The 23,634-nt window shown below is 42.5% G+C and overlaps 1 long non-coding RNA gene across 1 annotated transcript in view; it reads right to left on the reverse strand.

The window, feature by feature from the left end:
- LOC125895851 (uncharacterized) overlaps nucleotides 1-23,634 on the reverse strand; it is a 63,206-nt gene continuing 39,572 nt past the window's right edge. Inside the window, exon 4 of the long non-coding RNA XR_007450213.1 lies at nucleotides 1-197. This is a non-coding gene — a long non-coding RNA (uncharacterized LOC125895851). The remainder of the gene's footprint in view (nucleotides 198-23,634) is intronic.

Below are 23,634 nucleotides of genomic sequence, written 5' to 3' on the forward strand. Positions count from 1 at the left end.
GTCAAAGAGGGTCGCTGCTGGCTCCGTCCATGGCTGCGAGCGGCGTTCCACTAGCAGCCTCCCTGAGTGATTGATCCATGCTGATGGCATCGCAAAAATAATTACAACTCGTCTCCTGATGTGTGATTCCATACCACATTCACGCTTCACAAAGGTAATCGGGGGGATCAGGAGGGGTCAGTGCCATTTCCTATTACCTGAAGTCCAAGCAAAAGGGTAAAACAATGCAAACAGAGTGAGGCGAGGAGAAAAGACGCGGGAGGAGGGGGCGGTGGGGGCGGCTGATGGACATTACGAATAGCTGAGGAAGCTCGTGTGCACTTTGTCAAACTGTGCTGCGTGCTCCCCCACCCACCCCACCCCCAACCCCCTCTCCTCAGAGCCAGCACCAGCACATACTGTAACAGATTGATGGTGTCCAACATGGGGTAATGAAAACTCAAAACAATCACTGGGTCATTAAGTTGATTGGCATCACAATTGTCAAGCTGTTGGAGGCTAAATGGAGAGGAGTGTAGCTCATTCACAAGAGTCTGCTTTCATCTGATTTGTGGCTCCAAACCTCAAAACACTTAGGTTTGGTTTAAAGGGACAGTTCACCCCAAAATAAAAACACAGATTTCCTTTTTACCTGTGGTGCTATTTATCAGTCTAGATTGTCTTGGTGTGAGTTGCAGAGTGTTGGAGATCTTCATGTATGCCTTCTCTCCGATATAATGGAAGTAGATGGCACTGGGCGCCAAAAAAAATACATATGAAAACTCGGCAGGAACATCTCTTTCCAGAAATCATGACCCGGTTACTCAAGATAAACCACAGACCTTGTTGTGAGCAGTTTCATGTAGGAACTATTTTCTTTCTACTGAACTACAAAAACCACGCAGAAAGAAGCACGCATTTAGTCACGGACAAGGCGCTAATGCTAGCAGTAGATGCACGCTTCCTTCTGCACAGTGATAGAGTTGGCAGGTGTAGTTCGGTAGAGAGAAAATAGTTCCTACATGAAACTGCTCACAGCAACATCTGTGGATTATCTTGAGTAACCCGGTCATGATTTCTGGAAAGAGACATTACTATTGAGTTTTTCAAATGTACTTTTTGGCCCCTCCACAAGCTGAGTGCCATCTAGTTCTATTATATTGGAGAGAAGGCGGACATCTCTACAGCCAATATCTACAACACTCGGCAACTCACACCAAAACAGTCTAGACTGATAAATAGCACTACAGGTAGGTAGAAGAACATGTGCTTTTGATTTTGGGGTGAACTGTCCCTTTAAAATTATATTCCCACCCCAAACAGTTTGTTGTAGGAGGAAAAAAACTTTGCAAAGTGATTAAACTTCACTCAAAGATGAATGCAACTTGTATTTTTATTAACTGTGGCAGTACCATAATCATACTCCACCTCAAACTAAAACTTTATTGTCCCTCATAATTACATCCACTATCAGTATTTACGTTCTTATGACAAAGTATAGGCGGATTATTTGCTTCAGCAGCCCTCTGGTAATACGCCAGTCTACCTTTTCTTCTTACAGATATTTTCCATGTGTCAAGTATCAGTGGTTTCGTGGCAACTGACAGGCAAAAGGAGCCCAAATCACAAGTGGAATCTGCCATACGGTTTCAGATGCACTTTGTGGAGGCATTCATATTCATGGTGAAAGCATTAACCGTCATTAAGCGTCTCCCTGGTCTTGACACAGAACTGCAGCATAAGGAAGACTGGCAGAGACATGGTGCGTTTGTGCCACACATTAACCATCCTTCAAATCCCGACAGCACCCTCAGTAGAGAAATAAAAATAAAATACAAAACATACGAAAACACAATGAAGAACACAATGTAAATTGTGAATCAAGCGAGTAAACAATGTACATATGGTATCTCCACCTGAAGGGACCATCCCGTTCTCCTCGTGTTATTGTGAGCAGGCAAAGTGGAGGCATGATGTCACTAATGAACCCTGCAAAATACGGCGGTGAATAATGAAACACAACACTGCATTTTGCAACAGAAAGAATAAAAGGTGAAATCATCAGCAAGCAAGGGAGGAAAGAGTGAAAGAAAGCAAGCAATGATTAAATGATCAAAAGCTGGCAGAGCGAGTCTCTGTGTCACTGCAAGGCACACTCATCTACCCACAAGTGAAAGTTAGGTTTCAAGCACAGTGTAATTATAGCTGGGGATGTCAGTTTGACATTAATGCAGCCAGCAGAAATTCCCTAATTGGCCTCAGAGGAGAAAGTGAACCAGAAAATATATTAACATTTTAAAAAAGCATATTTTGCCTAATCCTTTCACTTTCCAACAATATTTGAAGACCAAAATGCCCCAGGCATGAGAATTTAAATGAGCAATTTTGTTTTTGAAGGAAACGGCCAATGAGACAGAAAATAGACTAAAGGGAAATCATTAGTGTATGAGAGATCCTGACAGGCTCGCCTTGCTGACTGGCTGGCCTGTCACTAGGAGTCTGTGTTCTTCAGCTCCACGCTATGAGCTAAGCTGATAACATGAAAAGACCCATAAACGTGCAGCCAGAAGTCAAAGCCTATTATCTAGAAATTCAAATGCGGGGGTAAGGATGAGAAAAAAAACTGGGAGGGGGAGGCCTAGCTCTCTCTGTCTCCTGTAGGGGAAAACTGGCCAGATCGAGAGATCTTGTAATAGGCCCTGTTATCCGACACAAACGTGTGGCAGCGGCGCTGCCAGAAAATATTGCAACAATTCATAACATCACTCAAAAAGGGGGGAAGATAAAAGCAGAAAGAACATGGATGGCAACAAACTGCTTAAAGTTAGGAGGAGATGCAATGTCACATGTGCCCAGGCTGATGTGATATGACCGTATCAGAGAAACACAGCTAAGTGCAGTCAGGAGACGTTAGCCCAGTCCCCCGGTGATGAAGCAGCTGAGGCAAGCATCGCCCCTGGCGTGGGACTGCAGGGCAAACTGCTCAGGCTGGAGAGCCTTGCCCTTTTGAAACAAAACAGAGAGGAATGGCCAGGGGAAGCTGGCCGGCCTCAGCAAAAGGGGCCAGGTTTATTTCCTCCAGCAATAAAGAGAAAAAAGAATGATTGAGAAGACAGAGGAAAGTGAGAATAACAGATCTCAGAGCTTGCGTCTCTTTTTGTGCGACAACAAAGGGCATATGATATTCCAGCCTCCTTTACAGCTGGCTGGTCAGAGGTTTCTTCTGGCACCTCAGTATCCTCCCCCCCGCTTTATTCCGCTCACAATCATAGATCAGGACTGCTTGCCAAGGTATAGGGATTTGATTTTTTTCTATTAGGCTGTTACCCTGAACACAGCAATTTAATCAGGCCCTTTGATAAACATTTGACACAAAGCAGTGGGCTTCTGTCTCTGCTGCCTACAGCCCAGGGCAAGAGATTGAGACTGACGAATTTTCATCCACAATTTTCTCTATTTTAACTCCACCTGTCAAATAGTATGCCAGTCAGTGTGACACAAAGATGGGGGAAATCAAAGCCTCTCTCATCTTAGAGGAACACAGACGTGCAGAGGGCTACAAGTTTAGTTGGGATTACAACGGCACACAGACAATGAAGCGATGCAGATCAGATGCCAAAAATTTTCACTTTTCTGCATGCACTGTAAATGAGTATAAACATAATGCTAATCACCAATCAACACACAGCTCATACTGTATTCAAACATGGAGATGGAAGCACAATCATCTCCTTGAGCGAAATGTCAAAAAACATCCCAAACCCCTCCCTATGCTCTGCTATCAGCCCGAATCCTCACAGTTCTCAACAGTCATTTGCAACAAACATCTAACTAGAGGAAACTACAAACTACAAACCATTTGACCCTGCAGCACAGAGTATGGAGCAGCCCTTTTTCACCCAATGGAAGCAGGCTCAGGTCGCCAGGGTCAACACCTTCTTTACTGAGCCTACAGCGGCATGGAAGCCTCAGACTCATGTAAACATCGGGGGACTTAACATGGCCTGAGAGCTTTGTGGACCCGCAGCAACGCTCCCCAGAGACTGCGCAAGAAATGCGCGCTGCTACAACGCTCCACAAGCAGCAGATCTAAATGCAAAATGTGATTATCTGTTCATTAACTCCCATAATTGAGGTGAACAGCGCTAGTTACTCGACTGTCATAGAGGCTGCTCTTACTTGCCCCTCTGGTACCAGCCTGCACTACAACACAGAGAAGCAAAATACAGCACATAGAGCATTCCAGAGGCATCAATGCTGAGAATAAATGATATGACCTCTGGCTATAGTATGGCCTTCAAATCTAAATCCCTACCTGACCAGCAAGAATCATCCTCCTTTATTCATTCTTCCTGCATACCAAATACTTTTTCTGCACTGAATCGCATCTCCATGAATCTTTTGATTCCTTTCAATCAGTTTCAAGGACTGTAAACAATGGGGGCCATGGATATGATAGGGAAGGAAATCTACCTCAGCTCAATTAAGGAGCTGCCCTGCAGCCTCCCGCGGCCCTGAGAGATAGGAGCTATAATTAGAAGAGGGCAGTTAACTTGCAGACATTATTGATGATCCGCTCCTGACACCTCCCTCATGTTAGCATTAGCATTTTCCCTGAGCTGGGGCTCATGTCAAGAGAGGCTGGTCTCTCAGAGTCCGTGTCAGCAGGGGGGCTATATATGAGCTACACAGCGAGGCCACATTATGGCTGCAGAAGGGGAGAGAGAGGCAGAGAGAGAGACACCCGAGCTCTTCTTCAGGCCCCTCTTGGTGCTCGTCCACCTGATGGGAACACGGAGACTTGGCTGTTCTCCCCCTCATCAATACAGCAGGGCTCTTTGTCAGTAATTTGCAATAAGTGTCCGCGCCACATCTTAAGGGACCTGGAAATCATTACTGGCTGAGGCCCTACTCTGCTACTAATTGGATGCGTTGGGCCTTATCAACTGAGGATTTTCCGAGACCTTTGACAGATACCAATTCGAAAATCATTGTTCAGTTGTCAATTTAAGAGACCGTTAAAAGAGCTTATTTTAATTTTAATTGGAACTTCCTCCTGCCTTCACAGTGAGCTGTGAGGATTAAAAATGAGCTCAGGGCATGTGTGTATGTATGTGTGTGTGTGTGTGTGTGTGTGTGTGTGTGTGTGTGTGTGTGCTTGTACTCCCTCAGATGAGAAGGAAAACTATGCAGGTCAAATTGACGGGTAACAGTTCTGACCAGCGTACGAATGAAGACAGCACGCATACACATTTAGTTTACATGAATCCCCCCAGCTTTCCTGGGACTTCATCATCAACATCAAATAAGTCGGAATCTGAGCTGTAAAGCTCCCAATTAAGCAAAAACCGCATCCGCTTAGGATGTTTGTTGGGCGAGTGTGCTGGGACCATCATCGATCACCCCCAGTAAACTGACCGGCTGATAGTGCTGCCCTAACATATTTATGTGCTGCACTCTCTCAATGACCCTGAACTGAAACACTCTCTTGGCTTTAATAAGGCCTGGGAAGGCTCGGCCCTGACTATGTATGTATGCAGCTTCACAGGGGGAACGCCTGCAAATGCTGGCAGATGCGGCAAAAAGCTAATATGCGTAAATGGGCGTAGGGCACCGATGAGCCGCTGACGGTGACGCGGCCACCCAGGAGCAGAGGGCACGCGGCTGAGGGCGAGGGGACGAGGCTTGGCAGTGAAAGGGAACTGAATTGTTTTGACACCACTGATAATTTAAGATGCCGGTGATCCCTCTTTAAACCGCCGTGTCTTGCTTTGAGTGACTCCACGTATCATCACAATATAAGTAAAACGGCACAATTCAAGCTGAAGTTGTATGAAAGCAAAAAAACAGTAAACTGTGTTTTTCCCTTTTTTATTTAGTAAATAGAGCTGTCATTTGATAATAAACCTGGCATTAATGTTAATTCCTCCATCCAGTATTTGCAGTCTTAGAGGCTTAGAGCAGGAGAGCAATACTGTTCAGAGGGTAATAAGTGTCTAATTAAGGACTAGACAGGAGGGAAATTGCCATGGTATAAAAGAGCTTTTTTTTCTCCTCTCTCTCCTGCTTTTTCACAACCATGTCTCTGGGAGCCGGCGTTGTGTTTGCCGGCTGTTTTACTCGCTGTCAGAAAGGATTTGAGGCAAGGAGCCATCTAAGCATGCGTACGAGGGGATTCATTTGACCTCATTATACATCAATAAAGAAGGAAGCCGGTTTACTAAATATCACCATGCTGCCCGCACTTCATGTCAGATCATACAGGAGTGTGCTAAAAAGATGATTCCAGAAACGTCTGGTGAGCAGAGAGGGAAGAGGAGGGGAGGGAGGGGAGGGAGGGAGAGAGGAAGAGGGGAGGGATGGGGGAGGATGGGGATGGGGTGAGGAGGGAGGGGGGGTTGAACCCTGACTAGCCAGGAGGGATTCTGACAAGCACAGGGGAAAAAAAGCAGAAACGCAAAGCCCTGTTTAAGAGCAGAGCAACTGAAGAAAAAGATTTATGCTTTTAATTAATGGCAATTAAACCATGCCTGTTGGGCTGGCCTATGGCAATTGTTCTCAGTAAAAAGGAGGCCGAGCTGGTGACAAGCATTTGAATCCACTAAGTTCTACCAGGGGAGCTGACACTGCAGGCATCAAACCTAAACTAAATCAATAAAAGAATTAAACTTTTATAAATTGCATTTTGACAAGTATCAGATAGCGCTAAGCTTTGATATTACGAATTCCTCCGAGGTGATGCAAACAAGGAGAGGCACACTTAGAGATCCAAACAATCAAAGGGTCTCGTTAGCATGTGCTGTCAGATGCAGCAGTGCTATTAATTACTACAAATTAATGTGACTCTCTCCACCTCTGCTGATTGCGATGATAATCAAGCTCGGCTCTGCGCGGGGAACATATGCAACCCTGCCAAAAATAATGAGGACAGAAACCAACAGACGCTCCTCTATGCTTGTGTTTACAAGCCCAAAATGCTTGTTGCTTATTTTATCCTGCAGCCACACACATACATATGCAACCCGGCTCTGCTGTGCTAATCTGCTATGCGTGTACATAAATGTACATAATGAGTTTCTTCATGTGATTTTTCAATGAACCCCTATATCAGCCCAGGACGCAAACAGACTTCAAGGTTGCTGATCGTTAACTGCTCCTGCCCCCGCACATATACACATTTATAAGACAAAAAAGTAGCAGTTAAACTGAGCAATATGTGTTCAGACAAAAGTAGGCGTGACACTGTCTAGAAGGGGAGCAAAAAAAAAAAAAAAAGGAAAAAAGGGAAGGGGGGGGGAATAGGAAGTGTTCAAAGCTGGCATGACAGCTCAAACGTCCTGTCACTTAAATCACTGTTCATATCTGCACATGACGAATCCAGAAACGCATCCAGCATTGTAGTGACATCATGCTCCCGAGCGCCAACAGCCTTTCTAAATGAGACTGAAAGCAGTAATTACTGCACGCCCCCGCGCTAAATTGTTTACCATGAGACTGATCCAGCTTGCTAGTGCTGCTTACTCACCCAATTTTTCATCCTTAATATTGAGATCTTTCATGGCATTCAGCTAACACTCGTAGTGGGGCATGCCGGAGCTCACACCAGTCTAATTTGTTCAGCGGTTATGTATTATTCATTATTATTCAATGCATTTTCGGAGTGATTTGCAAATTCTATCAGTACACTTAAGTTTACACACATAATACAAAATGTAAGATTTTATGTTTCCCTACAAGACACAATCGCTTTAAGGGAAATACATTTTACAGAAGTTGGCAATGTAAATTTAATGGCACAGATAAATGGATACTCTGCCTCGTGAACATTAATATGTGGAAATTATTTTAATAACTGCAGACAGTAAATGCCCAGCGAAGCATTTGAAAGGAGACACACGAGGCGTAATGAACTGCAGTGGAAATATCTTCATTCTTTATTGGCAGGTGAGTGTTGTCAGTGCCACAGAGCACCAGCTGGCTTGCAGGTGTTTGCCCTTGTTGACGCTACTTTAAAGTGCAGCCTACATGATCTCATTCCCTTGATAAATTTGTCCCAGACTCCGCCTGACTTCGCCGACCCCCTGACCCCTCTAGAATCCGTGCACCCCAGAGGACCCTAATGGTGACCTAATGGGGACTTGGAGCATGTTATTAGCTACTGTTTGTGTGCGAATGGCTCTGCAGAGCTGGAGATGCCGCGGCGGTTTGACTGAGCCCGTCAAGGTCACAGCAGCGGCTGAGAAGATAACCTCTCCTCTCACCGTGTCTTGCTGAGGAACTTCGGAGGGATGGCTCCGGTTTCAGACTCATTTCTATGCAATTCTCACTCTCTGATCTCAAGTTAAAAGACAGCGTCGACACTCTTAAGAGCACGCTCGACTCTTTTGTGCATAATGTGCCTAAAATTCAGGTCATCTGTTGTATTTTTAATTCTTGACAAAGTATTCCACCTTTATGAGGAAATATGTAAAACAAAGGCACGAGGACATGACATTCATGCTCTGTCATTACCTATTCCCATTGTCGTAGAGCTTTATGAAACGTGCTGCGATGCAAATCAATGTTACAATATTAAATGAGGAACCTATAGAGAGGTGTACCTATATAGAAACACTGTGTGATAAAGAATGTATGGCATTATGTGTAACCTCCTTCTCTGGTTTTAATGCTTAGCATTTATATGCAGTTAGACCTCATTATGATAATTTGATATTTTGACTGAATGGCTAGAGGCAGGATTATAAGAGAAGTCTGTTTTAGAATGTTAATGTCTGCCTTTGAAACTAATGCATGTATTTATTGATTTTTCACTCCTAAATCTATCCTTCTTAAGTTGTCATGGTTTAGTTGGAGGAGGGGGCGTGGGTGTCTTTTTTTTTTTTTTTTTTAAACAAAGTGGTCAGGGCCGAACTGGGGAAATGCAAGCGGTGCGTAATCATTAACATCGAATCCCTCCCAATCGTGTGTTACGCCTCATCTTTTTTCTTTTTTCCCTCCTTCAATGTCACATTTCACAGATGTAGTATTAGCTACGAAACGTAAGCAAAGGCAGGAACGCGGGAGGAAAAGGGTGGAGAAAAACCTGGCGGCAGAGAATCTGAGAGACAGATTAATGCCTCGCTGGTACTTCAGTGTATCAGGACAAGGATTACTGCGGTAACAGCTGCGCCCATGAGTCCCCTGACTGAGAAGAATTACAAGTATTATCACCTACATCATTAAAGTAGGGTTCATAGATGTGGAATGGCTTCAATCAATTCATCCCCAGATAACACCGAGCCAGCTGGACCCCCTGCGTGAGAACTTGACTTAATTGGCCAATAAGTGGTGGGGAAGGGTGTATGCTATTTGATCAAATTACGGGGCCCCAGCGAAGGGATTACAGTTTTCGGATGAGTGTGGAGGGAGGCCGGCGGCGGAGGCAGACTGCGGGGTCAGGGCTACCGTTAGCATGGGCCCAAATAAGCCTGTCCGTGGCTAAGTGTGAGGCCAGTGAAAAATGGTGGCCCACTTGGCACTGGGGAAGGGGAGGAAGGAAGCAGTATCCAGGTCAGCCTTTTGCTTGGGGAAATATACTCATTCATCATCCCCCCTTGGCCTCATTTCTGGCTGGTGATACTTGTAAACTAATAAGTTCCTTGTGCTATTTAGTTAGGATCATTATGCTACAAATTCAGTAACTTTTACTTTATGTATACAGTGTGGGGAAACACAGACAGAGGGTTCACAGCACAGGAAAGGGAACAGAGCTACTTACTACAATGAACTACTGTAATTGGTGAGAAAGAAATATGTTTTTCCCGTCTTGTAATCAGGTTTTAGATGCTTAGATGTTAGCCCCACACAGCAGCATTTGCCGTGTTGCACAATTTCAGCTGATTATTCAAATGTTTAATTAGCATTCAGATGTATGGTCGGGCTCTTGTGGCCATAATGCATACACAACTAAATCTGCTCCAGTAACCGTAAAACCAGCCAAAAAATTGGAGCGATAACAGGAATTTAAATTAGTTAAAATGCCAACGCTTCGCTGAAATTACCTCTTTGCAATATTCATGGGTGAAATGGCTTGGCTGAGAGGCATTTTCATTATCATTATTCCTAAGTACAATTTAGTCATCAGTGCCCGACTCGGTTGCAGTTCTTTTTAGAGGTGGGAAGGAATTCACCTCTACAGGACATGAGGGTAAAGAGAATCTAATTAGTACTGCGGCCCTGAAAGGCAATAGAATATCTAAAAATGAGCTGGACTGGACTCTGTTTACAAAATGGGGATTCATGATGCAATTTCAGCCCCTGCTTGTGTGTGTGAGCGTGTGTGCGAGGAGAGGAAGAGAGGGAAGAGTGTGTCTCCGCAGCCATTTCTCAAGATAATTCCTTGCTGGAGAGCATGTTTGTCATCGCTGTTAAAGTGTGGTGCACATTAATTCTAGTTTTGCCGTGGTGTAATTCTGGCAAAATGAGCGGCCCTCCAGGGGGCCCTGCGTGTAGACTAACTACTGGACAAAATTAGACTCCGCAGTCCCAGCTATTCATAATGTCATTAATATAAAGGCAATTAAATGAGTTTTTAACCTCCAACCTCTTATCGTTATTAATGAACAAGCGGATGGAACAAAAACCCACCCGAGATGAAGCTGGTAATTATCTTTGAATCGGGCCTTTGAAACAGGTTTGAAAATTAAAGCTTAGCAAATGAATTGTTGGGGTTTGTTTCCAGGCGGACCCGGAGGGAGATGATGTGGTTTAATTTAATCACATGATGTCATACCAGGAGGGTTAATTAGATGGGTTTTTACTGTCGTTGGGCTCGGTGGCCGACGCGCTGGCATCCTCAAACACACACAGCAGCATCCCTCCCCACTATCAAACTGTCAGGCTGGTCATTAGTATCTCTTTTCACTGTAAAGAACACTTGTGCAAAAAAAAAAAAAAAAAAAAGGAAAATGCAGCATGATCGGGATAATTAAAAAATAACAGAGATGGAGCACCTGAAGGTCGTGTGTTTCAATATGCTCATTATGCCCTTATTACAATAGTAATTATGTAAGTGATTGTGCAGCCCAGCCGGTGTTACCAGGTTCCTAACATGCTGACATTAAGAAGCACCGCGGGTCAATTTCACAGTGAGAAAGACAAGAAACTCTCCGGCAGTAGTGATTCTTGAGAATATTTGAGAAAACGCAGCAGGACGGCGGAGTCACAGAACTCGTTTGACCAGGAGCAGAGAGTGAAGGAGCGGCGCCGATAGGGCAGGTTTCTCTTCTCCAACCCTCACTGCTCCCCAGACGGTGTGGGTGAAGGTCAGGGGTCATTGTCACTGTGTACCCAGTTCTGCAAACAGCTCATTAGTGAGTCGGCAGTCTCACAACAGACAGCACTCTTGGGATCGGGGTCACGTTGGTACCTGCTCCACGCCCCGTTTGTTTAGAGGTCTCTTTAGGGACTCTTTCATGCTTTTCTCTCTTCTGCTTCATGTTTAATTAATAATTAACTTATGTCAACCGCTTGTTTACCCACATGGGGTAACACAAAAAGAGATGAAAATGCTGCGTTGCCATGACAATGATAATTCACATTTATTGTTAGCTTGTTAGCCGAGCCCTTCTGGTCTTGTAATTACTGCCCTTTGGTTACTTGTTTAGTTACGAATTCATGAAACGCAGAGAAAATGCTTTTATTGACGACAGTAAATAAGACATAAAATCTTTAATTCAAGGTCACATTTCTTTCTTATTGTGGAAAATATGACATATGCCCAGTGGGTGCTGCAGCTGGAGGTGAACCTCTCACAATTTCCAGTCTCACATTCCCTGCATGGCTCTCAAATTGGAAAAATAGGTGTAAGTGTGATTTTTCACAAGTCCATGGACTGCTAACTAACCTGTCAAATGGGTAAACTGCGCTCCATCTTGCTGACAACAATCTGCAAATGAGCTACAAGTAATTTACTGTGATTATACTGGCAAATGAGTCGAGTTGTGTTTTTTTTTTTTTTTTCCATCAGTCCGTCTCTGACAGGAGGACAGAGAGACTACCCATCAAAGTCTTCACTTCACCTCATTTGGCTAATGCATTTGTTTGAAATCTGGGAGTTATTCAGCAATCATGACAATTAGCGGTGAAATGAAGAGTGACAGGGGTCAAAGCCTGACGTCTTTATTACAGTCTCCGATCGCAGGAGGCACGGTTGTGGCGGGAGCGCCAAGACTTGACAGAATATAAATCTGTCTGTCTGAAGGTCAACAGAAGTGAAGAGGTTCCCTGACCCGGTGACCTGCAGGTCTGACTTGACATCTCTATCTATAGCCTGTGCCCATGACAAAGGCACCGCTGACAGATGGGGAGAGAAAATAAAAGAGCAGGCTGCACTTCTGACGACCTGAAAGGTTTCTTTTCTTAACCGCATGGTTAAATGACGGCTCTATTGTTTGATTCCATATGTGAACATGGTGTTTATTAAAGGTCTTACGTAAATAGAGTTCTCATTTAGTTGGAAAATAATTATCTGTGAGGAATCTTCATCTTAAATTTAATATTAACCTCACCAGTAATCAATGGTGGGAAGTAATTAAGTACTTTTGAGTACAATTTTGAAGTACTTGAGTACTACTGCAGTATATTTTGGTGAGATATTTTACTTCTTCCTCTGCTACTATTATATGCCAGCTTCTGGTTGCTTTGCAGATAAAGATTTTAGACATACAACGCATCAAATACGACGCATTGCTATAGGTTAAAGGCAGAAGTACTTATTATGCAGCAGACTTTCTCCTGTCAGTGTTATATCATTAACTCATATTATAGCTGCACTTTGTCATATTTGCAGAAACTGTCACTTTATCCTGACAGGACTACATAAGGCTGATAATCTGTGGAAAAATCTTGTTCCTCCACCTCATAGTGCTTCTAATGGCATCTGCAAGAATGAACGATAACAACTAATCAGAGCAGAGGCACCTCTAAAGCAGCTGTCAATCACAAAACATATTTTAGTGTACTGCTGAGCTGTAAGCGAAAACCAAGCACTGGCCACTAGCTGGAGCAAACTGTCTTGTTTTACACAGTACACTAAGATATGTTTCTGAAAGGCCGTGAGGCAGAGAAATAGGCAATGCAGTGAGCTTTAGCTTTATTGATGTTTAATACTGTTGTCTTAATACTGCAAGTACATTAAGCTAATTAATAATGGTGTAACAAAACATGGCTCTGGTTCAACATATCAGTTCAATGATTAAATATCATTAATGCAATGGGGAAAAAATCTATGCGTCACCATTTCTGCTCAAGCACACCTCCTTCCTAAACATTCAAACAGTGCTGACAGCCAGGTGCCAGGCAGCCAATGGCAAGCAGCAAATGAGGATACTTACTGAAATCATCTCATATTGATCGCAGGCCCCCTGAACTGAATCAAATCAAAATTGTATCGTGGCTTTGTGATATCAGCAAATATCATATCGTTGTCTAAAGAATCGACATGATAATGTCTCTTGTTGAAACTTGTGATTTACACCCGTACTAATAATATTTCTGTACCTTTACTTGAGGGACATTTTGAATGCAAAACTTTTACTTCTGATAGAGTTAACTCAAGGATCTGAAAACCTTTCACACCACTGGCACTAACTAAATGTGTACTACAACGAGGGCTAGGTGATACGGATGAAATCATTCATAAGAGTAGGAGTATAATCTAATATCTATTTATAATCACAATGCTGTCAATATATGTAATAATAAATGATTAAACTGACATTTGACACTATTAACTGTTTTCTACTGTTATACATTACAAGGACTACGACTAAATTTAACAACTAATTTTGTTAGTTTTTAGCATTAGCTTACTTTTGGATGGTACCACGATAACATCACATCATCACAGTATGATTCTGCTTCCAGTCCATATATGATAATACTGTATTATCATCCATACTAATATCGATATATCCACCAGGAAATTTTTACCAAAATAAATATTAGAATTGCATGAGACACAAGACATCTGACTGACAGAATATTGAAAGTTTTTATTCCAAGAACTGACAGGTGAACAGGAAAAAAAAAAAAGATACCGCAATGTATTGTGATATTTTTGCGTGGCAATATTGTATTGTTACACGGGTGCCAAGTATTGATTCACTGTTGTATAAATTATTAATTTGCTGCAATCAAACTGACAAAAATGACTTTTTCTTGTTAGATAATACAGAAGTTCCGAAAATACGGAAGTTTTCCTTTGGGGACATAATTTGCAGTTGAAAAATGGTATTAAATCGCAATATATGTTATCGCAATACTCAGCATATCGCAACACGTTTAAAATCGCAATAATGTTGTATCACGTATTGTGATATTATCATATCATGGGGTTTCTGGTGATTCCCACCCCAAGTTCACACCAGCCTGAAGGTCAGTCCTCAGTCCACTGGACAACATCCTCCTCACCTTCCACAACCAATATAAGAAATTATTGATTCATTTAATTCAAACTAAAGGCAGAAAGTGTCCTCTGATGTGCCTCAGTATTATTTTGCCAGCACATGCTTCTGGCTCCAGCCCCCGTGGCTCTGATGGCTTTAATTGACTGTCTCACTGTGATTAATGGTCACATGTTAAACATGCACATCGTGGACATTCTTACACAGATGTGGAAGGCAATTTGAGGGAGAGGGGCCATCTCTGGAGAAGCACTTATCTCTGACTGTGAGCTCAGCATTTGGGATGGGATGGGAGAGAGGAGCACTGCTCTGGTCTGCAGGCCCCAGAGCCGCCCTACGCTGCACGCCAGTGACATTGAGGATATTTAAAGAAATGGCCTCCCCCCACCGGGCCTCAGACAATGGGCTGTGGTACCAAGGAAATTCATGGCTGGAAAACAGAGACGGGTCTCTGGTTTTATTGGTCTTTGAAGCTCTTTAACAGCTATAGTAAGCACTTTTTTTGGCAGAAATGAGAGGTGTAAAAAGTGCCTAGGAATAAATGTAAGAAAATTACACCAGTACTGAAGTGTTTTACCTCACAAGCTTTAGCGTCCATGAAAATCCTTAAACACTACCAATATGTGATCCAAGTCCTGTGATCCCCCTACACGTCTCCTTTTGGTCACGGCTGCAGATTACAAAGCTTGCCACTGATCTGGGCTTTAAGGAACTAAGAGATTCACCACAGTGACAGTGTTTACACAGTGGGGTCCACATGGCAGTGCTCCGTATGGAAGCACAGGCCAGCATCAATCAACCAAGCACCAGGCAGCCACCAGCCATCAGGACCAACCACTGTTCAGACTGATTATCGGGGTAGCTTTTACATCATTAGCCCAACCCCCTGCCCCTTTACCCCATCTCCTGATGACCAACAAGGCTTGGCAGGCCACCGCTGAAATGTCTTGGCCAACATAACCAAGGACCCACCATTACCAGGAGCCACACAAACACCAAACAATTTGACCCTGTTCGCCGAGGGGCAGCTTAGGCAACGTGCAGCGAGGGTAAAACGCAACTAAAGACAAAGCCCTTGAATGAGAGAGGTCAGTATTGGAGCATGTGATTGAGCTAATTGAAATCAACATCCATGATTGGACACACAGGCTGGGGCACTTGGCAGCACGTCTCATGCCAACATCAGTCACCGTTCGCGCTGCCCTGCCGGCACTGAGGGCAGCCTGCTGAGGAGTGGCAGGGGTCGCATGCCTGTCATGAGTTTACAGAGCGAGGGATCATAGAGGAGCTTCTGTAGCGTCACTGCTGCTCTGTGCGCCTGCATCGGCGTTCCCTCACAAGGACATTGAAGATATGGATCGGGGGGAGCTCACAGCCCTCACCCGGAGTCGGGACCAGACCGGGGTCTAGAGCACTCTCACCTCCCAGCAGGCTGCCTATAGGCCAGTGTTAATGGTGGCTGCTCCACAGAGCCATGCCAGCCCCCACACTCCCCCAGCAACTCTGGCACCACACTAGCCCAGGGCTGCACACATTAATGCTACACTAATTAGCAAAGGAGCTGACCAACCAATTATGCACAGTTCAGTCAAGATTCAGAGGTTAAAGGGTATTGTAATGCTGCATCACACACTTCAAAATTATCTCAATGTACGGTACAAATGAGCCAGCTGTGGGGGTCACACACCGTCTCCCAAACAAGGTGCACTCCAGCTCACTAATCCAAACTAACGCCTTTTTTATTTTTCAGTGTACAACAGATAGGAGCAATGATTTCGCAATGAGATTCTGTGTTACAACAGGAGACTGCGTTTAGTCTGGATGCAGAAATTGTTTGTTACATAAATTACACAACCAAAGCTAAGTTGCCAGCAGCAGCCTCCTGGTACCAGACACTCTCTATTTGAAATACTAAGGTGAGATGTGATTATTACATGCCATATTAATCTAGTTATTGTCTTTTTTACATTTAGTATAATTTATTAATAATAAACAAACCAGTATTTATCTAAACAAGATATTCTATTAGTAAGACAGAATACATGGGTTGCTGTTTTGTTATGGGTATGTCAATGGAACTTGAAGAAAAGGATAGCAGCTTTATTTATCGGTCATTGCTTAATTTAAGATACAAAACTACAGTGACCCATTTCTGCCACATGCTTTTGTCAAGGGTTGTTACACACTAACACGGTGTATGCCCACTCACAGCGGGGATATTGCGTTGACAAAATGTGACAGAACAAGTGCTTTTGTTTGGATTCACTGAACGACAACTGACCAATCACAGTCAGATACACAGACATGATACAAACACTGGCCCATAACCAGATTCCTAGTTGGGAATGTGCATGTTAGGGGACAGCACAGGAACCACTGGAGCACCATCACATAGTCTGCCTTACAGTGACGTGAATTATCTTTAAATAAAGTTGTGTTAAATTATGATTAAGATTTCAGGTGTGGTGGATTTGGCAAAACCTATTGCTACGAACATCTTAATAATACCATCCTAGAAATCTGTTCAAAGCCACGTTTATCGATCACTCACAGTTATCTTTCCCCTAGCTGTTCGGCCATGATGGAACACTCAATGTCTTCTTTGTAAATCACTGTAGCTATACTCGCACTGACACAAATTTATTACCTCTTCAAGAGGCCGTGGACCGACTTTTCCTCTCTTTGAGATTACCTCCTTACTCAATATATGTACATGTGCAGATATTATGTGCACATGTCCCAGATTGTCTTTCAAATGTCAGTCCAGTTTGTCTGTTTCGGTCTTGAGAATCTTCTGTGCAAGTACACGCAATTTCATCCCTGCACAGAAATGGCAGACCCTGCCACAAAGCAAACTACTATAGTTGTTCTGATACCAGAATTGAAAATGTCTTCGATCCTGTATCAAGTATTGGTGAGTATGTGAGTCTATGCACCTATCCAATCTCACATAATTTACTGATAAACTTTAAACCCTTATATTTAAGAATAACTCTGGAACACTGCAATCTATTGATTTAAACGGCCTCCGCTTTGTTATTGTTGTGTTAATGTGGTTTTTTAGAGACTTTATAAAGCTAATACATTAAACAATAAATGTCTCCTGTGATATTTTTTTTGTCCATTTATCCGTGTTGGACACACTGACTCTATAAAGTAATGGACGTAGCTACCGTGTCACCACCCATTGGTTTGTGAAGTCCTGTCTGAAGTCAAGTTTGGCATTTTGGCCGTCGCCATCTTGGATTTTTGAAGCCAGAAGTGACCATCTTTGGACAAGAGGTTGGAGCTATGAATGAGTGAGGCATCAAAAACGTCCCTGTCCATCAAGCAGCCCCACCCTTAAATATGCGTAACACTGGGCCTTGGGAAACTCTAAATGGGTGAGTTATAAAAAATTCAACATCGCACACTTGTCTTGAATGGGGAAATTAGCTATAGAGACCAAAACAATTTTTTTTTTACCAGGCTATAAGCATTTTAATTTCTGCTTAAAAGTTGGGCATTTTAACATGGGGGTCTTTGGGGACTGACTCTGTTTTGGAGTCAGCCTCAAGTGGCCATTTAATGAACTGCAGTCTTTGGCACTCTCACATCAATTTTCAGCACTGGAGGCTGCCACTTGGCTCAAAACATCGTCTATCGATCACTGACAATTATCTTTCTCCTCGTTGTTTGGCCATGATGAAAAGGCCTTTAGCATGACTTGTACTGACACAAATACATTGCTACTTCAAGAAGCCCTGGACTGAATGGCACAGGACTGGTAGTCAGCAGCAGCTGATACACAAGTTCGGTATCGGAATCAGTATTGGGAAGAAAAAAATGTTATCAGAACATGTCTACAATCTACTATATACATAAACTAATGAGTGCGAACACATCTAACAGCTATAGAATAAATGCCAGCCATAAATAGCACAAAAAGCAGGATGATATGTTGAAAAGAAGGATCATAACTTAAAGTAATAAATCAGGGGGGAATTAATCTTAAATGAGATTAAATATGATCTAAAATAACATTAACCTTAACATAGTTTATTGTATCCGACATTAAAGACCTTCGTGCGCTTGTAACCATAATATAACACATACTTGTTAAAGTGTAGTGTGATCAAACTTTGCATCTGGCACTGGTAACCAGGGGAAAGCTAGTCTCCTGAACAATTTTCTGAAATCATACCCACAGCCCAATTAGCAGGGATGTTTAAAAGACCAGACTTGTGACCAGAAGGTTGGAATCCCAGCTGGGACGCTGCTGTGTATCTAAGGTACTTAACCCGAATTGCCTCAGTAAATATCCAGCTGTATTAACAGATATAGGACATACAATGGGAGCACACTTACCCTTCATATGGGATTTAATGGGCAACACGAGCACACTGTCACTTTTGCAGCTTTCTGCAAATAACTTCAATAACTTTGCACAAATGAAAAGTTTGCTGCCATAAAAGCAGCAACAGCAGAAGGCTATGTATTATCCCAGAGGCGGCCATTACTGTGCCTTTGTCCTAACGGGATCCACAGTTCACTCTATTGGACTGCAGTCATTTGTATTCTGTTCGCACAGCACTGATCATCTGCCACCATCTGCATAGTTTTACTGCCTGTGATCATGGTGCTGTTCAGAGGGGTTGTCATTATGCTTTACAGCATTGTTAAAGCCTGCCTGGGTGCAGCATCAGAAGGAATGGCTCATTCAAACATGGCTCTCCCCTCTGCCTCTCTCTGCATATGTCTAGATCAAGGGTTACAAAATACACCTCCTCTGCACACAAGTGCCTGAAGACAAAACTGACCAGCACTTTGCAAAGTGATACACAGAGCCACTGAGGCCAGACTGCATTTAAAAGGTCTACATCTTTCAGAGCTGAGAGCAACAGAGACTTTCGACTTTTCATTCTTCATTAGACAGACACAATAGACGCACACATAAAACATCCCCTCATACAGCTACAGTACCATCACACAGCTGCTTATGTATATTGTAAATTGCCTCAATGTGAAATACAACACGCCCAGGGTTATGATATGTAAAACCATATTACCTATTCAATGTAGATAAATCATGCATTTTAGTATGCTATGAAAACAAAAAAAAGGAACTTCTTTGAATAATGACTTTCCAGTGATTTAATGCTGAAGTCTACTTCCTTGTGAGAGTCCCAGGTGCTGGCACTTTGCATATTGTTGTGAATAACATCCGTTTGTGTGATGGGGGAGAACCTAGCATTGCCCCTTTGGCAATGTAAAGCAGTCCTTTAGTGCGAATCACATAGCCAGAGGTTATCGCTTCATATTCTTAAAGTCAGAGGCAAATCAAAGGCCTGGAAATGTAATTATTCAAAAGACAGTCGACTATTTTGTAGAAGTGGGTGTTCACCGAGCCAAACAATTTAAATTCAACTCATCTGCAGCGGTGCTTTTAATAGTTTGAATCATGTTATTAGTGCGCCATTAGTAATGTAATGCTTATAGATGAGGTGCAGGGTTCTTACTTTGCAGGAAAAGAAATGCTGTGCAAGTGTACTCTGTAAACAGGATGGATTTCCTTCATTAAAACGTTCCTCATGAGTCTGCAGAGTCGCCTGTTCAGAGTTCTAAGAAAAATACACTTTTTGTCCCCATATCACCAGCTACACTTTCACAACCAAACCCATTCTTCACTGGTCTTGAGCCTCTGCCTGTTACTTAATAATCATCTGCTTATTGAGGCTGTCACTTTGAATTCAATTTAATTTGAACTACCTATTATTACTACTACTGCTCTCAGTTAAAGGAATACCTCACCCCCCAAATTATTATTAGTATATCAATTACTCACCCTGTATTATGTTGAATTTGGGAGGAAAACGTTGTTTTTCTCACACGGTGAACAAAGGTTCCAGAACTTACATGATTTTAGGTGTTGTTAAATGCGGACCCCTTTCATCAAGAATGTTCACCTTTTTGGATTCTTCGTTGACAGTGGAGGCATGCGAATTTAACATAACACAGGTTAAGAAATTTACATACAAGTGATCATTTCGGGGCCATCATTTTTCTCTTTGCTAATGTAAACTGGATGACAATAGCTGGGCTGAACAGATAATCCAAAACACCAACCCATTTGAGAAGTAATGTAAAGACACATTTTGGATTTGACATCATAGAAAAATTGTGAATAAAGTGTTAAAACTGCCTCACAGTGTAATTCACATGGGTTGTATTAATTCAAATGGATTATGTGTTTGTTCATATTTCTACACACCTGACTTTTTTTTTTGTTTGAAGTGACAGCCCTACAGTCAATTGTTCAGTTCAACACACTCAGTAATTTTTGCTGCTACAGCCAGACTTAGTCGATATGGCCAGCAGTTAATGGCGGATAAGGTTAGCTAATGTTAGGAAGGTAAGTTAGCTCACTGACTATGACTCTTCTTAACTTGTACCATTGTTAAATGCTCAAACATTCACCATTATTCTGTGATTGTCAATTATGGTCACTGCAATCTCAGAACCCATCGGCTATCGGTCTGACAATGATAAGCCTCTGGGAGCAACGGGCAAAATTTAGGAGAAGCAAGCGGATATCAGGGCAAGACTTTCTCTTTCGTGTGTTGACCATTTCGGCTGATCTCCAAAAGATATTTGCATATGAATGTAGACACATTTAAATACAGCTAACATAAAGTTAAATCATCCTTTTATCGTTTCTTAATCGCTAGCAAGCGTCGGGGTATCGCGCCACATCAGGAGTTCTCTGTCCACACTAACTCTGTCAAATACTCTGTGTCGCGCTGCGTCGCTTGCAGGCCATTGGGACATTCCAATAAAAAACAATGCAAACAAACTGATGTAGTTGCTGACGTTCGCTCACTTTGCATACAGCTATAGGACACAATGTCAGAAGATCATTGATGGGCTCTGAGGTTGCATTTGGCCCAAGGCATTGCAAGATTATGAGCTCAAGACCTCCTGTTGGGTACAGTGTAGCACCATGTTTGTTTATAGCGTTTAATTTGTTTTTGTTAAGAAATCAGTATATCAAACTTATATCAGTCTTTCCAATGAAAATATAACAAACAAACATTTCTAATTATAAATGCAAGATGAATACATGGATATAATTCTGTAATCTGGGATCAAGGAGTAGCTGCATTATGCAAATTATCTATCAATCTTCCTGTTCTTGTTCATTTGATTGAAAAACTGAATGAAACAGATACTGCAGACAAAATGTAGCCAGGCTGTGAAGGAATTTGTGTTAAGTTTCTCGAATGAGCAGCGGAGAGAAAGGAGGCGGTGGGCTCGGGAAGACCTATTGATTTCTAAAACACATTCTAAAAGGTCCCATGCCTAACTTTAGTTTGACAGCTGGATTTGTGAAGACTTTGAACTACTCAAGAACAAGGGTGCTGAGCTAACTCCTAAAAAGACAGTGCTGGTGTGGACTGGGTTAAGAGGGCCTTAAGGAGACATTCAGAAACAGTCGAAAGACTTTGCTTCAACCGGCACGGAGGGCCAACCGTGGGCCACAACTGTTAATGGTATGGGAGGATGCTGGAAAAACGCTTGGCCCAAATTTGCATGCAGAAAACGCCAATGGCACATTCGGATAACAAGACAACAGAGGAGGAGGAGGAGGAGGAAGAAGAGGCAGGGTGGGAAGAGTCAGCAGCATCTTTAATAATATCAGGGAAAACTCAGAAAATGAAACTCTGCCTATAGGTATGGGGCTAATTAACAAAGTTTTGTCTGAGAGAGGAATCGGGGGCAAAAGAGAATGGTTAGATTCAATATTCCCCAAAGATTGTCTTCAAAGCTTAAACCGAGGATATTAAATGCATCAGAAATAATAATAATGCAAGCGTGTGTGTCACTGCTGGCGGCTTCCGTCTCTCTCTGACGGTAGGCGAGATGTGTGTGTTAATATCCACTGTGTGGGAAGGATGCTTTAAACTCATGAAATACTGCATTGTTCACGATCAGCGAACAACAGTGTCCATGAAAAGGAAGAATATTTCCATACATGCATATATTCACGGCACACACATGTCCCCCTACATGAGACCCATCCCCTGGAGATCCCCCATTACTAATTAAAACTCTTGACAAACCGTCTGTCTGCCTGGGACACGGTCACCGTAGGACCCCCACGTGTTGATGAGATGATGAACAACGCAGATGAGCAGAAGTTTATTTTTTAACACGTTCTCCTCTTGTCAGAAGACAGACACATTTATCTCCACAATAATTGAGCCCGCTTGTGCCATTTTGTCAATTTATCACAAGTCAGGACAGCTAGTCTCATGGAAATGTGCTCTCATGGTGCAGCTCGCCTGCTGCTAAGTCAACACATACCACCCAGCTTTGTCTCTATCAAATTTTTCTCCGGTGCGTATCCAACTTAGAAGAAAGAATAAATATTGGCATTATACAATCCTGCAAACCACAGATGCGTTACAGTTGTACGTTATTATATAAGTTTGCGTTTCTTTACATTTCAGCAACATTGTTAATGAGTGGCTATGTTTAGGCACAAACACCACTCGGTTATGGTTAGGTTAAGATCATGTTTTGGCTTAGAATACCTGGTACAGATAACAGCATTGGGCTACTCCACCATTGAATTTGCTACATAACATTAGCTACAGCAGCTGTATGGTTGACTCATCTAATGCTTATGGTAAGTTTGCAGATTAATGTTACTGACTAACCGGCTTTTTCATTACAATAAAAATGACTTTTTTATTTGTTTTGGGGTTTTTTTTCGACCTTCCTGTGTCTACCCTTCGGAGTTTCCCAACTGGCGTAAAAGTGTTAAATATATGGGTGATTGCATATATATATATATATATATATATAAAATTATATTTGATTGAATTTGAAATTAAAAGTCAAGTGTCCATAAAAAAAAGAATATAATGACATAACTTAAATACATTTCCTCGTCCATAAACATGGTTTCTGTCTCAATCACGTCAAATATATTTTCATCAGCAATTAATGACCCCACGTTCCTTAATGAAATCATCAAAGTCTGTCTTTTGTTGTTGTTTTGATTGAGAAACAGCAGAAGTTTCATACCATGGGTGTATATCTTGTGCAGAAAGTACTGACCACAGCTGGGATTTCTGTTTTGTCTATTTATTCAATTTCCGTTGTCAGCTAAAACAGTGGTTCCCAACTGGTCCAGATTTCTCCTTAGTCATTAGTTCAAGGTCCACAC

Source organism: Epinephelus fuscoguttatus, linkage group LG10 (genome assembly GCF_011397635.1).
Source record: "Epinephelus fuscoguttatus linkage group LG10, E.fuscoguttatus.final_Chr_v1".
Taxonomy (NCBI): domain Eukaryota; kingdom Metazoa; phylum Chordata; class Actinopteri; order Perciformes; family Serranidae; genus Epinephelus; species Epinephelus fuscoguttatus.